The sequence below is a fragment of the Schistocerca piceifrons genome, chromosome 3, assembly GCF_021461385.2.
Source record: "Schistocerca piceifrons isolate TAMUIC-IGC-003096 chromosome 3, iqSchPice1.1, whole genome shotgun sequence".
Taxonomy (NCBI): domain Eukaryota; kingdom Metazoa; phylum Arthropoda; class Insecta; order Orthoptera; family Acrididae; genus Schistocerca; species Schistocerca piceifrons.
Genome location: NC_060140.1, coordinates 91402460 through 91416853, shown reverse-complemented (window position 1 = coordinate 91416853; position 14394 = coordinate 91402460). Strand labels below are relative to the sequence as shown.

General features: G+C 42.8%; 1 protein-coding gene and 1 non-coding gene across 2 annotated transcripts in view; both read left to right on the top strand.

Moving 5' to 3' along the window:
- Positions 1-14394, top strand: part of LOC124788418 — a 253392-nt gene that overhangs the window by 208236 nt on the left and 30762 nt on the right. The gene's annotated exons all lie outside the window — the stretch shown is intronic.
- On the top strand, positions 2469-2541 carry Trnaa-cgc. The gene has a single exon. It is a non-coding gene; the product is annotated as a tRNA-Ala (tRNA).

Genomic DNA, 14394 nt, shown 5'->3' with positions numbered 1-14394 from the left:
TATCCAATACTTCCTCATTAGTTATGTGATCTACCCTTCTAATCTTCAGCATTCTTCTGTAGCACCACGTTTCGAAAGCTTCTATTCTCTTCTTGTCCAAACTATTTATCGTCCATGTTTCACTTCCATACATGGCTACACTCCATACAAATACTTTCAGAAATGACTTCCTGACACTTAAATCTATACTCGATGTTAACAAATTTCTCTTCTTCAGAAACGCTTTCCTTGCCATTGCCAGTCTACATTTTATATCCTCTCTACTTCGACCATCATCAGTTATTTTGATCCCCAAATAGTAAAACTCCTTTATTACTTTGTGTCTCATTTCCTAATCTAATTCCCTCAGCATCACTCGACTTAATTCGACTACATTCCATTATCCTCGTTTTGCTTTCGTTGATGTCTTATATGCTGCTTTCAAGACACTGTCCATTCCATTCAACTGCTCTTCCAAGTCCTTTGCTGTCTCTGACAGAATTACAATGTCATCGGCGAACCTCAAAGTTTTTATTTCTTCTCCATGGATTTTAATACCTACTCCGAATTTTTCTTTTGTTTCCTTTACTGCTTGCTCAATATACAGATTGAATAACATCGGGGAGAGGCTACAACCCTGTCTTACTCCCTTCCCAACCACTGCTTCCCTTTCATGTCCCTCGACTCTTATAACTGCCATCTGGTTCCTGTACAAATTGTAAATAGCCTTTCGCTCCCTGTATTTTACCACTGCCACCTTTAGAATTTGAAAGAGAGTATTCCAGTCAACATTGTCAAACGCTTTCTCTAAGTCTACAAATGCTAGAAACGTAGGTTTGCCTTTCCTTAATCTTTGTTCTAAGATAAGTCGTAAGGTCAGTATTGCCTCACGTGTTCCAGTGTTTCTGCGGAATCCAAACTGATCTTCCCCGAGGTCGGCTTGTACTAGTTTTTCCATTCGTCTGTAAAGAATTCGTGTCAGTATTTTGCAGCTGTGGCTTATTAAACAGATTGTTCGGTAATTTTCACATCTGCCAACACCTGCTTTCTTTGGGATTGGAATTATTATATTCCTCTTGAAGTCTGAGGGTATTTCGCCTGTTTCATACATCTAGCTCACCAGATGGTAGAGTTTTGTCAGGACTGGCTCTCCCAAGGCCGTCAGTAGTTCCAATGGAATGTTGTCTACTCCCGGGGCCTTGTTTCGACTCAGGTCTTCCAGTGCTCTGTCAAACTCTTCACGCAGTATCGTATCTCCCATTTCATCTTCATCTACATCCTCTTCCATTTCCATAATATTGTCCTCAAGTACATCGCCCTTGTATAGACCCTCTATATACTCCTTCCACCTTTCTGCTTTCCCTTCTTTGCTTAGAACTGGGTTTCCATCTGAGCTCTTGATATTCATACAAGTGGTTCACTTAACTCCAAATGTCTCTTTAATTTTCCTGTAGGCAGTATCTATCTTACCCCTAGTGAGATAAGCCTCTACATCCTTACATTTGTCCTCTAGCCATCCCTGCTTAGCCATTTTGCACTTCCTGTCGATCTCATTTTGAGACGTTTGTATTCCTTTTTGCCTGCTTCTTTACTCCATTTTTATATTTTCTCCTTTCATCAATTAAATTCAATATTTCTTCTGTTACCCAAGGATTTCTACTAGCCCTCGTCCTTTGACCTACTTGATCCTCTGCTGCCTTCACTACTTCATCTCTCAAAGCTACCCATTCTTTTTCTACTGTATTTCTTTCCCCCATTCCTGTCAATTGTTACCTTATGCTCTCCATGAAACTCTGTACAACCTCTGGTTCTTTCAGTTTATCCAGGTCCCATCTCCTTAAATTCCTACCTTTTTGCCGTTTCTTTAGTTTTAATCTACAGGTCATAACCAATAGATTGTGGTCAGAGTCCACATCTGCCCCTGGAAATGTCTTACAATTTAAAACCTGGTTCCTAAATCTCTGTCTTACCATTATATAATCTATCTGATGCCTTTTAGTATCTCCAGGGTTCTTCCATGTATACAACCTTCTTTCATGATTCTTAAACCAAGTGTTAGCTATGATTATGTTGTGCTCTGTGCAAAATTCTACCAGGCGGCTTCCTCTTTCATTTCTTAGCCCCAATCGATATTCACCTACTACATTTCCTTCTCTCCCTTTTCCTACACTAGAATTCCAGTCACCCATGACTATTAAATTTTCGTCTCCCTTCACCATCTGAATAATTTCTTTTATTTCATCATACATTTCTTCAATTTCTTCGTCATCTGCAGAGCTAGTTGGCATATAAACTTGTACTACTGTAGTAGGTGTGGGCTTCGTATCTATCTTGGCCACAATAATGCGTTCACTATGGTGTTTGTAGTAGCTTACCCGCATTCCTATTTTCCTATTCATTATTAAACCTACTCCTGCATTACCCCTAATTGATTTGGTGTTTATAACCCTGTAGTCACCTGACCAGAAGTCTTGTTCCTCCTGCCACCGAGCGAGGTGGTGCAGTGGTTAGCACACTGGACTCGCATTCGGGAGGACGACGGTTCAATCCCGTCTCCGGCCATCCTGATTTAGGTTTTCCGTGATTTCCCTAAATCACTTCAGGCAAATGCCGGGATGGTTCCTTTGAAAGGGCACTGCCGATTTCCTTCCCCATCCTTCCCTTACCCGAGCTTGCGCTCCGTCTCTAATGACCTCGTTGTCGACGGGACGTTAAACACTAATCTCCTCCTCCTCCTGCCACCGAACTTCACTAATTCCCACTATATCTAACTTTAACCTCTCCATTTCAATTTTTAAATTTTCTAACCTACCTGCCCGATTAAGGGATCTGACATTCCACGCTCCGATCCGTAGAACGCCAGTTTTCTTTCTCCTGATAACGACATCCTCTTGAGTAGTCCCCGCCCGGAGATCCGAATGGGAGACTATTTTACCTCCGGAATATTTTACCCAAGAGGACGCCATCATCATTTAATCATACAGTAAAGCTGTTAGCAGCCAATATTGTGGTTGCTTAGTAGATAATATGTGGGGCGCGGAATGCCGTAAACATCACTGACTTTCTGTGACCTCGCACGCAAGGGGTTCCCTGTCGCCGCAGGTGTCAGTGTTTTTTGATGAAGTGTGGTTGCAGATCCTTCTTGTAATTTTTAAATGAATTCATACTGTATTAGGCCGTTATGATTTTATATTAATAATTATTGTGATTCGTCTACCACGGCTGCTATACGAGATTTTTACCGAAGTCTGTATCATATAGCTTATGCTGTCATTTTACCTGCATTGTAACGTGACCTCGAATGGAGTGTGGAATACCGGGGACGCACACACACACACACACACACACACACACACACACACACACACACACACACACATACATATATATATATAATTAATGGCGTAAATGCATAGAGTTGAAAGTACATGATACTGGAAGCAAAAAAGTGTCAGTAAACATAGGGTCAAAAATGCATACCTCAATAGCTACGAGCAAATTTTCATCTTAGATACTGTGAAGCAAATCTTTCTACTGCAAGTTCTTTGCTTTCCATACTTTGGGAAATGGTATTAGGGACCAAAATAAGAAAAAACGTGCAACAAACATATGCTCTAAAACGCCTACCTTAAAAGTTACGTGCACTTCATCATTAAAAGAGTTGTGTTTCAAAGCACCAAAGAAGTGCTCATACCTCTTAAGGAAAGCATTTTAGAGCACTTGTTTACTAGACTTTTTTCCTTGTTTTGGTTCATACTATCAGTTCCCAAAATATGAAAAGCAAAGAACTTGCAGTACAAGAGATTTATCTCACTATCGAAGATGAAAAATTGCTCTTAGCTCTTAAGGTACGCATTTTCGACCCTGTGTTGACTGAGACTTTTTTTGCTAATAGTATCGTGTCAAACAGATATCAACTGCGTTTTTCTAAATAGGAACCCCCATTTTTATTACATATTCGTGTAGTACGTAAAGAAATATGAATGTTTTAGATGGACCAATTTTTTTCACTTTGTGATAGATGGCGCTGTAATAATCACAAACACATGACTCACAATTTTAGACGAACAGTTGGTAACAGATAGGTTTTTTAAATTAAAATACAGAACGTAGGTACGTTTGAACATTTTATTTCGGTTGTTCCAATGTGGTACATGTATCTTTGTGAAATCATTTCTGAGAACGCACGCTGTTACAGCGTGATTACCTGTAGATACCACATTAATGCAATAAATACTCAAAATGATGTCCGTGAACAACATCAATGCATTTGGCAATATGTGTAACGACATTCCTCTCAACAGCGAGAAATTCGCCTTCCGTAATGTTCGCACATGCATTGACAATGCGCTGACGCATGTTGTCAGGCGTTGTCGGTGGATGACGATAGCAAATATCCTTCAACTTTCCCCACAGAAAGAAATCCGAAGACGTCAGATCCGGAGAACGTGCGGGCCATGCTATGGTGCTTCGACGACCAATCCACCTCTCATGAAGTATGCTATTCAACACCGCTTCAACCGCACGCCAGCTATGTGCCTGACATCCATCATCTTGGAAGTACATCGCAATTCTGTCATGCAATGAAATATCTTGTAGTAACATCGGTAGAGCATTACGTAGGAAATCAGCATTTAGAATCCCATCGATAAAATGGGGGCCGATTATCCTTCCTCCCATAATGCCGTACCATACAATAAGCCGCCAAGGTCGCTGATGTGCCACTTGTCACAGCCATCGTCGATTTTCCGTTGCCCAATAGTCCATATTACGCCGGTTTACGTTACCGCGGTTGGTGAATGACGCTTCGTCGCTAAATAGAACGCGTGCAAAAAATCTGTCATCGTCCCGTAATTTCTCGTGTGCCCAGTTTCAGAACTGTACACGACGTTCAAAGTCGTCGTCATGTAATTCCTGGTGCATAGAAATATGGTACTGGTGCAACCGATGTTGGTGTAGCATTCTCAACACCGACGTTTTTGAGATTCCAGATTCTCACGAAATTTGTCGGCTACTGATGTGCGGATTAGCCGCGACAGCAGTTAAAACACTTACTTGGACATCATTATTTGTTGCAGGTCATGGTTGACGTTTCACATGTGGCTGAACACTTCCTGTTTCCTTAAATAACTTAACTATCCGGCGAACGGTCCGGACACTTGGATGATGTCGTCCAGGATACCGAGCAGCATACATAGCAAACGCCCGTTGGGCATTTTGATCACAATTGCCATACATCAACACGATCAACACGATGTCGACCTTTTCCGGAATTGGTAAACGGTCCATTTTAACACGGGTAATGTGTCACGAAGCAAATACCGTCCGCTCTGGCGGAATGTTACGTGATACCACGTACTTACACGTTTGTAAGTCTTACAGCGCTAGCTATCACAAAGCGTAAAAGGTGGACCAATTACAACATTCATATTTCTTTACGTACTACACGAATATGTAATAAAAATGGGGGTTCCTATTTAAGAAAACGCAGCTGATAATCATTTGACCCATGGCAGCGCCATGTAGCGGGCCAACCATAGCGCCATCTGGTTTCCCCCTACAAGATAGACGAGTTTCGTTCTTTGTAGTTTTTTCGTTTGATGCTTATTTCGTGAGATATTTGGCCCGGTAACTATAAATGGAGCACCCTGTATACTCTTTCTCGGTGAAACGGCTAGACGGACTTGCATGAAATTTTGAATGGAGATAGGTTACAACCTGAATTAACACATAGGGTATCTTACATATACTCGTACCTATCAAAGGAGTGAGGCTAGAAAAGCATTGTGGGCTACGACTCGTGATTACGAGTACTTAAATGGTTTAGTCATCCAGTATTTGAGAATGAGAACCCTTAGAGACTTACAATAAACTTTAGACATAATCTCAAATCTTAAACAAATTTCTTCTCGCCAGCGACCCACACAAAATAATGAAAAGAAAAAGCTTATCCCTAACTACTTTCTTGCTGCTTATGTGGTAAAACTGCATTCACGACATTTTTAGTAGACGGTATCTATATCTTCCGTCGAATGTACCAACAAAAACATCATTGCACAACATATAGTTCGGAAGATGTGCCTCATGAACATTTAGATGCGTGAATATCTTCTGCATCATGTATCACATTTTAATTTACTACTATTTTACTTTTAAATGCACTATGGGAACAGCAGTGATCAATGTCTTATAAATATTTGCTATTAAAAACAGTCTTGATCACGATTTATTTATCACGATTTATTTATCAAGGTGACCAGTTTCGACCACTCTTTCTGTTGGAGAAAGAGGTTCCTTCTCAATAGTCTGAAGATGACCACAGTAGTGGTCGAAACTGGTCACCTTGATAAATAAATCGTGATCAAGGCTGTTTTTAATAGTAAGTACTACTTTTTTGCTAGTAACTCTACCCAAAATTTCTCATACAGTAGTCACACATAACACTGGATGTACCTGCAAAATCGCTCTGAGCACTATGGGACTTAACTTCTGAGGTCATCAGTCCCCCAGAACTTAGAACTACTTAAACCTAACTAACCTAAGGACAAAACACACACACACACACACACACACACACACACACCCATGCCCGAGGCAGGATTCCAACCTGCGACCAAAGCGGGCACGCGGTTCCAGACTGTAGCGCCTAGAACCGCTCGGTCACGCCGGCCTGCGTACCTGCAAAATTATGTTGTTACACAGCACGTAGTTCAGAATGTACGAGGTCATAAACATTGAGCTGCAGACATACAGGTCAAAGATATGTGAAATAAGTTTGACGTGGGCGTTTTCGCAAAGCCACTGTTAAAAAGCTGATCCTAAACACTGGTACACATATTAGCTACGACCTGAAAAGAAATGCTATGGGGGTATAAACTACCAGCATTCTATTAGGGTGGGAGCGATAACGTGGAAAGAAACGGGGGGAAGGGTGGGAAAGGAGAGGAAGTAGGAGATGGAGAGAGGTAGAGGGGACGAGATGGGTAGGTAGAGGGGTAGGAGGAGATGGACGGTGAGGAGGAAGAGGAGGAGGAGGAAACCGCCAGAGAGAGGGAAGAGCAGAAAATCGAGAGGTAGAAAATGGTGGAGATCGACAGAGTAGAGATGGAGATATGGGTAGAAGGAGGATGACTTGAGGGGCGGGAGGGGGGGGGGGAGAGAAGAGAGAGAGAGAGAGAGAGAGAGAGAGAGAGAGAGAGGTGGGAGAAGGACAGGAAGAGGGCGAGGATGATCTCGGTATAGAGGTGGGGGTCGTCGAGGACGTGGACAGAGAGGCGGACAGGGAGGCGGGAAGGAGGAGAAGGACAGGTTAACCATGGGTAACAGTCTCAAGTGGAATGACTTTATTTAAAAGGACGCCATTGTGGTATGACAGCGTTTCTTCAGAGTTCTATTGAAATCATGCTGACCAATTTGTGATTATACAGTCTTCCACATCATCACCTGATATAGGAGAGGCGCTTTTAAAGGATGTACCGTCTACAGCTACATCTACATCTACATACATACTACGCAATCCACCAAAAGGTGCGTGGCGGAGGGTACCTCGTACCACAGCTAGCATCTTCTCTCCCTGTTCCACTCCCAAACAGAACGAGGGAAAAATGACTGCCTATATGCCACTGTACGAGCCCTAATCTCTCTTATCTTATCTTATCTTTGTGGTCTTTCCGCGAAATGTAAGTTGGCGGCAGTAAAATTGCACTGCAGTCAGCCTCAAATGCTGCTTCTCTAAATTTCCTCAGTAGCGATTCACGAAAAGAACACCTCCTTTCCTCCAAATACTCCCACCCGAGTTCCTGAAGCATTTCCGTAACGCGTGATTATCAAACCTACCAGAAACAAATCTAGCAGCCAGCCTCTGAATTGCTTCCGTGTCCTCCCTCAATCCGACCTGACAGGGATCCTAAACGCTCGAGCAGTACTCAAGAATAGGTCGTATTAGTGTTTTATAAACGCTCTCCTTTACAGGTAAACCACATCTTTCCAAAATTCTGGGATTGAACCGAAGACGACTAGCTGCCATTCTTTACACCAATCACAAATCCTTTCCAAGTCATCTTGTAACCTCTTACTCAACGACGACACCATCCTGTACACCACAGCATCATCAGAAAACAGCCGCACATTGCTATCCACCCTATCCAAAAGATCATTTATGTAGATAGAAAACAACAGCGGACCTACCACACTTCCGTGGGGCACTCCAGATGATACCCTCGCCTCCGCTGAACACTCACCATCGAGGACAACGTACTGGGTTCTATTACTTAAGAAGTCTTCGAGCCACTCACATACTTGGGAACCAATCCCAAATGCTCGTACCAACGCTTTCCGGAGGTCAAGGAATACGGCATCCGTCTGATACCCTTCATCCATGGTTCGCAAGATACCACGTGAAAAAAGAGCGAGTTGCGTTTCGCAGGACGCGATGCTTTCTAAAGCCGTGCTGATGCATGGACAGCAACTTCTCTGTCTCAAGGAAATTCGTTATAGTCGAACTGAGAATATGTTCGAGAATCCTGTAACAAACCGATGTTAAGGATATTGGTCTATAATTTTGAGGATCCGTCCTTCTACCCTTCTTATATACAGGCGTCACCTGGGCTTTTTTTTCAATCACTCGGGACTTTGCGCTGGGCGAGAGATTCGCGATAAATGTAAACTAAGTAAGGAGCCAGTGCAGTAGAGTACGCTCTGTAAAACTGAATTGGAATAATAGGACTACGAGAAGCCTGATGTTCTTCTGCGATACTGCGGAAGGGCTGGAATGTATCCACTGCACATGTCTGCTGGCAGCGGTGGTCACGAGAATGTACGGTCGCAAGAAGACCGAGCTCTGGACGGCCACCTGGTGCTACTGAGAGGGGAGACGGTTGGGTTCGGCGTATGGTTCTGGCGAACCGTACTGCGTGTGCAGCAACAGTTTCAGCAGCAGTTGCCACCACAGTGACACAATTAACGTTCACGATTCGGTTACTTTAAAGACAGCTCCGAGCCAGACGCCCTGTAGCATGCATTCCACTGACCCCAAATCACCACAATTTACGACTTGTGTCAAGCGAGAGCTAATTGGAGAGCGAGGGTGGAGGTCCCAGTGAGGACCGTGTGTAGTCCAATTGAGGGCGTGCAGTCAACTTGTTTGCGTGCTAGACACACTGGATCCACACCTGGAGTTACAGTCTGAGGTGCGATTTTGTATGGCAGCAGGAGCACTCTCGTAGTTATCCTACACTCCCTGGCTGCAAATCTGTATGTGATTCGACCTGTTGTGCTGCCATTCGTGAACAGCAAGGTTGTTTTCCAAGAGGATAACGCTCGTCCGCATACCGCTCTTGTAACCCAATATGCTCTACAGAGAGTCGACATGTTGCCTTGGCCTGTTCGATCACCAGATCTGTGTCCAGTAGAGCACATGTGGGACATCATTGGACGATGACTCCAGTGTCATCCACAATCAACGTTAACTGTCCCTCTATTGAACGACCAAGTGCAACAGGACTGGAACTCCATCCTACAGACTAACATTCGGTACCTGCATAACACAAGACACGCATGTTTTCATGCTTGCATTCCACATTCTAGCGGTTAACAGGTTACTAATTCATTTCGCATTTGCGCCGGCCAGGGTGGCCGAGCGGTTCTAGGTGCTTTAGTCTGGAACCGCGTGACCGCTGCGGTCGCAGGTTCGTATCCTGCCACGGGCATGGATGTGTGTGATTTCCTTAGGTTTAAGTAGTTCTAACTTCTAGAGGACTGATGACCTCAGATGTTAAGTCCCATAGTGCTCAGAGCCATTTGAACCATTCGCATTTGCAAAGCCTTATCTCGCGCTTACATTAACCTGTGATCTTGCAATGTTAATCTCTTAAATATGTTACCTAGAAAAATCTGTTCCCGAAATTTCATTACTCTACAGTAATTATTTTTGGTGTTGCCACTTCCTTAGCGTGAAAAAAAAAGGAAAAGAAAATTCACAACAACTTTATGTTTGCTTGAAATCGTAGACCTTACCTTACATTTTGACATAATTTCCACCTGTAGTAGTGCACTTACTGTTTCGTGTGACCAGCTTCTGAAATCTTCATAGAAACTTACCTGTTTCTTTAACTAGTCATCTACTGACGTAGCGACAACTATACCTTCGTCATAGCGCTGACCGGCAAAGTGCTTTTTCACGTGCAAGACCAAGTGACAGGCACTAATTCATGGATGTACAGAGGGTGATCAATATGTTCCAAGCCACACGTCGCGATGAGATTATGTGTGTGATGGACCATATGGGATGGGCGCTGTCGTACAGTCGAAACCACCACTCTACTGAGCGAGACACGCCTTTGATTTTGGATTTCCAGGTGCGGTACCTTCGATATTTCAAAACGATAATTTGTCTGCCTTGACTGCGCTATCCCGAGGAAAAAAATGTACACGAAAAACACCCTGCCTATCCCAGACCTTGTGTACATCATTTTTCGGACTGACATCGTTTACTTGAATTTCAGTTTCATAGGAACGTTTGATGATACCATTCCAAGGCCTGTTGTTTTGATTATGGCGTAACGTGAACAAGTCAAGTTGAAACGTCCCCTTTGAAAAATTAACAATGACACTGCTGGAAAAACTCTTACGTTGTTGGATACAGAAACAGCTAAGTAAAACCCAACGTACCCAAACAGTTTTCTCTTTACTTATTCTGATCATCACTAAACTGACACACAATATTTTTAGCGCAACGCAACCTGACTTTCAATAATCCCTACAAAAGAATGGCCCTGACTAACAATAACCTATACCTTTCATGAATCACTTACAAAAATCTTCGTTACTCGAAATACTGCAATACAGCGAGCGCCAATACCGCCAGCTAAATAAAAGATTCTAACTAACTACTGAACGCATAGTTAGCAAATGAAAGATTTTGATAGAGAACGAACAATGTATTTACCTTTATATATATATATATATATATATATATATATATATATATATATATATATACAGTATATATATACGAGTACATATGACATCCATCTTGACAAACTTTCTTTTTCTGGTGGACACATATCCAGATCGTCCGCTTATAGTAACTTCTCAAAACTCTGCCATCTCTCTCTCTCTCTCTGCGTCCACCACTGCTGGCGGCTCACCACCATCTGCCCAACGCTACGCACTGTTCACATCCAACTGCCCTACACTACGCAAGTAAATATTCCAGCAGTAAGACCAACCAGCCACAGACTGGACACAGCGCAGTCATCGATTTTCATACAGAGCACTACGTGGCATTAGCAACATAAAAACCTAAACAGCCTACTTACAAGGTTTCATCAGCACAAACAATTTGTCTTACAAACATGTTCCCTTCGGCACAGTGTGTCTGGAATATCATCTTTGCGCTGGTTGAATGATTGATTTTGTGTTAAACTGTCAGCATTTTTGGAATCCAGCGTGAACGCAGCTAGTGACACTGTAGGCGCCCTGTAACATTTCACACAGACCATCTCCTGATGTGTGACGAAGGGCATGAGATAACGGTGAAATAATGTCGCATCTCCCTTACCGATTTTTTTATCGACTTACAACACCAGGCCATTACTAATGACGGAGAGTCGCTTACTTCGTTTCTCATCGTGTACATTTCTGCAGTCATCTTCAACTGCTCTACACCATTTCTATCTGTTCACATAGCGTTGTTTTCTCACGCACTTCACTAATCTGTAGATGAATTTCGACACTTCTCACGTCTCGTACAGTTAAGAAACGAGTAACAGCGGCGGCATTTTCAGTCGGCTGAGCCATTTTAAAACCGTATAAATTAGTGTTCATACAAGCGAAAGCTACAGAAATGTTGTTTGTGGATACCCAGAACTGATAGCACTTACCGAACATCTGTAGTGATGTGACCACAAAGCTCCAGTGACCATATTTCAAAACAGTGCTCACTTTAAAAACGCGCCTCGTACCATTGCCAGTGAGATTCATTTGGAAACACTGTCGCACCAAATGATATTACTTACATTCTGTTGTCTCTATAGCTCCCACGACTTTTGCAGACAAGCTGAATGGGGTAAGAAATGGCGACAACAGTGCTTATACAACTGTCTGTTTCTGAAAGGTTTCGTTTATTCACACCTTTCCAGTGCCAAGTGTGTGTTGCATCTTACGTGTATTCCTTTCGACTATGTTACTGTGATTCGTGCACAGATAATGTAGAGTCACGTTTATTTTGCCTGTGATGAGATATAGGGATTGAGGAGAGGTGGTCACACGTACGCTACTGCTTTTGGATAGTACGAATGAGACGGAATGATCACAGTTGACAGCGTCTTTCAAGTCTACCTTTGCATTACTTTCGGGAAAGATTTGGGATTTACGCAGAATAACAAAATATATTATAATTAATCATCCATCAGGCGTTATAGGTGATGAGATTAGCGCTAAGTGATGAGAAATTCTAAATCTCAGAATACTGTCCATTCTGAATCCTCACCCACATTTCTGGCATAGTAAACAAGTATTGTCTTCCTGTTAGGTTAAATCTGTGTGTTGCACCGGAACTGGAAACTCGGACCTTTGCTTTTCGCGGGAAAATGCTCTATGACTGAGTTATCCACGGCCACCCCTCGCAGCTTTACTCCTGCCAGTACTTCGTCTTCTACCTTCCAAACGCAAAAGGTCCCAGGCTGAAGCCCCCAGTTCGGTACAAATTTTTAGTCTTACAGAAAATCCCAGGTCAGCACACACTCCGCTGTAGAGCGAAAATTCATTCTGGAAACAATCCTCCTAGCTGTGGTTAGGCCCTGTCTCCGCAATATCCTTTCTTCCAGGAGTGTTAGTCCAGCAAGTTTCGCAGGAGGACTTCTGTGAAGTATGGAAGGTTGGAGATGAAGCACTGGTGTAAACAAAGTTGGGAGAGTCGCTTGTGAGTCGTGCTTGTGTGGATCAATCGGTAGATCACTTGTCCGCGAAAGGCGAAGGTCGCAGTTTCGCTTCCGCAGCCCAGCATGCAGTTTTAATCTACCAGGACGATTCAGATCATCGCACTGTCTGATGCAGATTAAAAATTCATTCTGGAAACCAGTATGGTGCTCGAAACAACACATCAGCTGTTGTTCATGTCAAAATATAGTTTTTATGAACGATTCGACGGGCGTACGTGTTGTCCATATGGTTTACTGTTTGGTGCTTTGCATCGCTGCCTTCATCGCCCATTAATTGTGCAACATGACGACTTGATTTCTCTGTGACACATTTTAGAGAAGTTCAGTTGTCATTTGCCACTCCGGTAAAAATTAATAGCCCTCTCAGCAACACTTAGTTTTTACCGTGTGCCTTGTAACCAGTCACAAACATTAGCAACTGCTTATTTCGCCGCGTGTTGACAAACATTTGCCGTTTTTCAGCCTTAGCTCTGGTAATTTGAGATGAGGACTTCTGGTCCCACAGTTCTTAAGCAGACAATGATCCGTAACTCATGAAGTTGAGGATCGTGAAACTAACTTTAGTGGCTGAACTGTTTAGACGATAATTTATGTCTTTTTTTTCTTTTTTGCCATTTTTCAACACCTCTGTCGAAATAATAGTAATAAATTCGTCATGCTTCACAGTTCCTTTCTCCATCCCAACCAAATAATACTAACCATCATTTTGCACTGCTGTCGTTTTCTTCCTGAAACGTTTCTGATTATCCACTGTTATTCTTGTTGCGTAAACGTTAAACAATAATTAATTTTTTGCGTATATAACGTCATGTAAATGATTTACTTCGCAGGTCATTTGCGTAATGAGTTTAGAGTGGCTCGAAATAGTTATCGCTGAATTTGAAAATTTCGGTATCCTCGAGTAGGGTACACAAGTTGACGAATATGAATGCGTCGGAAGCAGGATCGCAATTTTTAATCTGCTCCACGCAATACCGGGTAATTGGTGCGGTGACAGATGTAAACGTCAGCGCTCGGAGCCCTCGTAATAACGGACTAATTTATTCCTAATGGGTCGCGCGAAATGACGGAGCACGTGTGATTAAGGGGGCGGTCTGTCAACACCACAACGCACCGTTACGCTCTGCGTTACCTGCGACACAGCAGCAGACATAAAAAACAGCAGCATAGATACAAGTTCCTGTCTGGCCTTCAGAGGAGTGATATGCCGTACAACGGGCGACACCTCACCTTCTGGCAGCAGCACGTATTTATTACTGGCAATTTTGCTACACGTTAATGAAACCATGAAATGGTCGGTAATGCGATTGTTTGTTTCATCAGATATATTGTCATATTTATCAAGCAGAATCAAACCCTTTGGTTTGTGACGCTGTGAAGTAGGTGCCCTTGCAAGTCGTGAGTACACCTGTTTAGGAACACTTACTCGGGAACTATCATGAAACTTTTTTATTTTTTTATTTATTACTAGAAC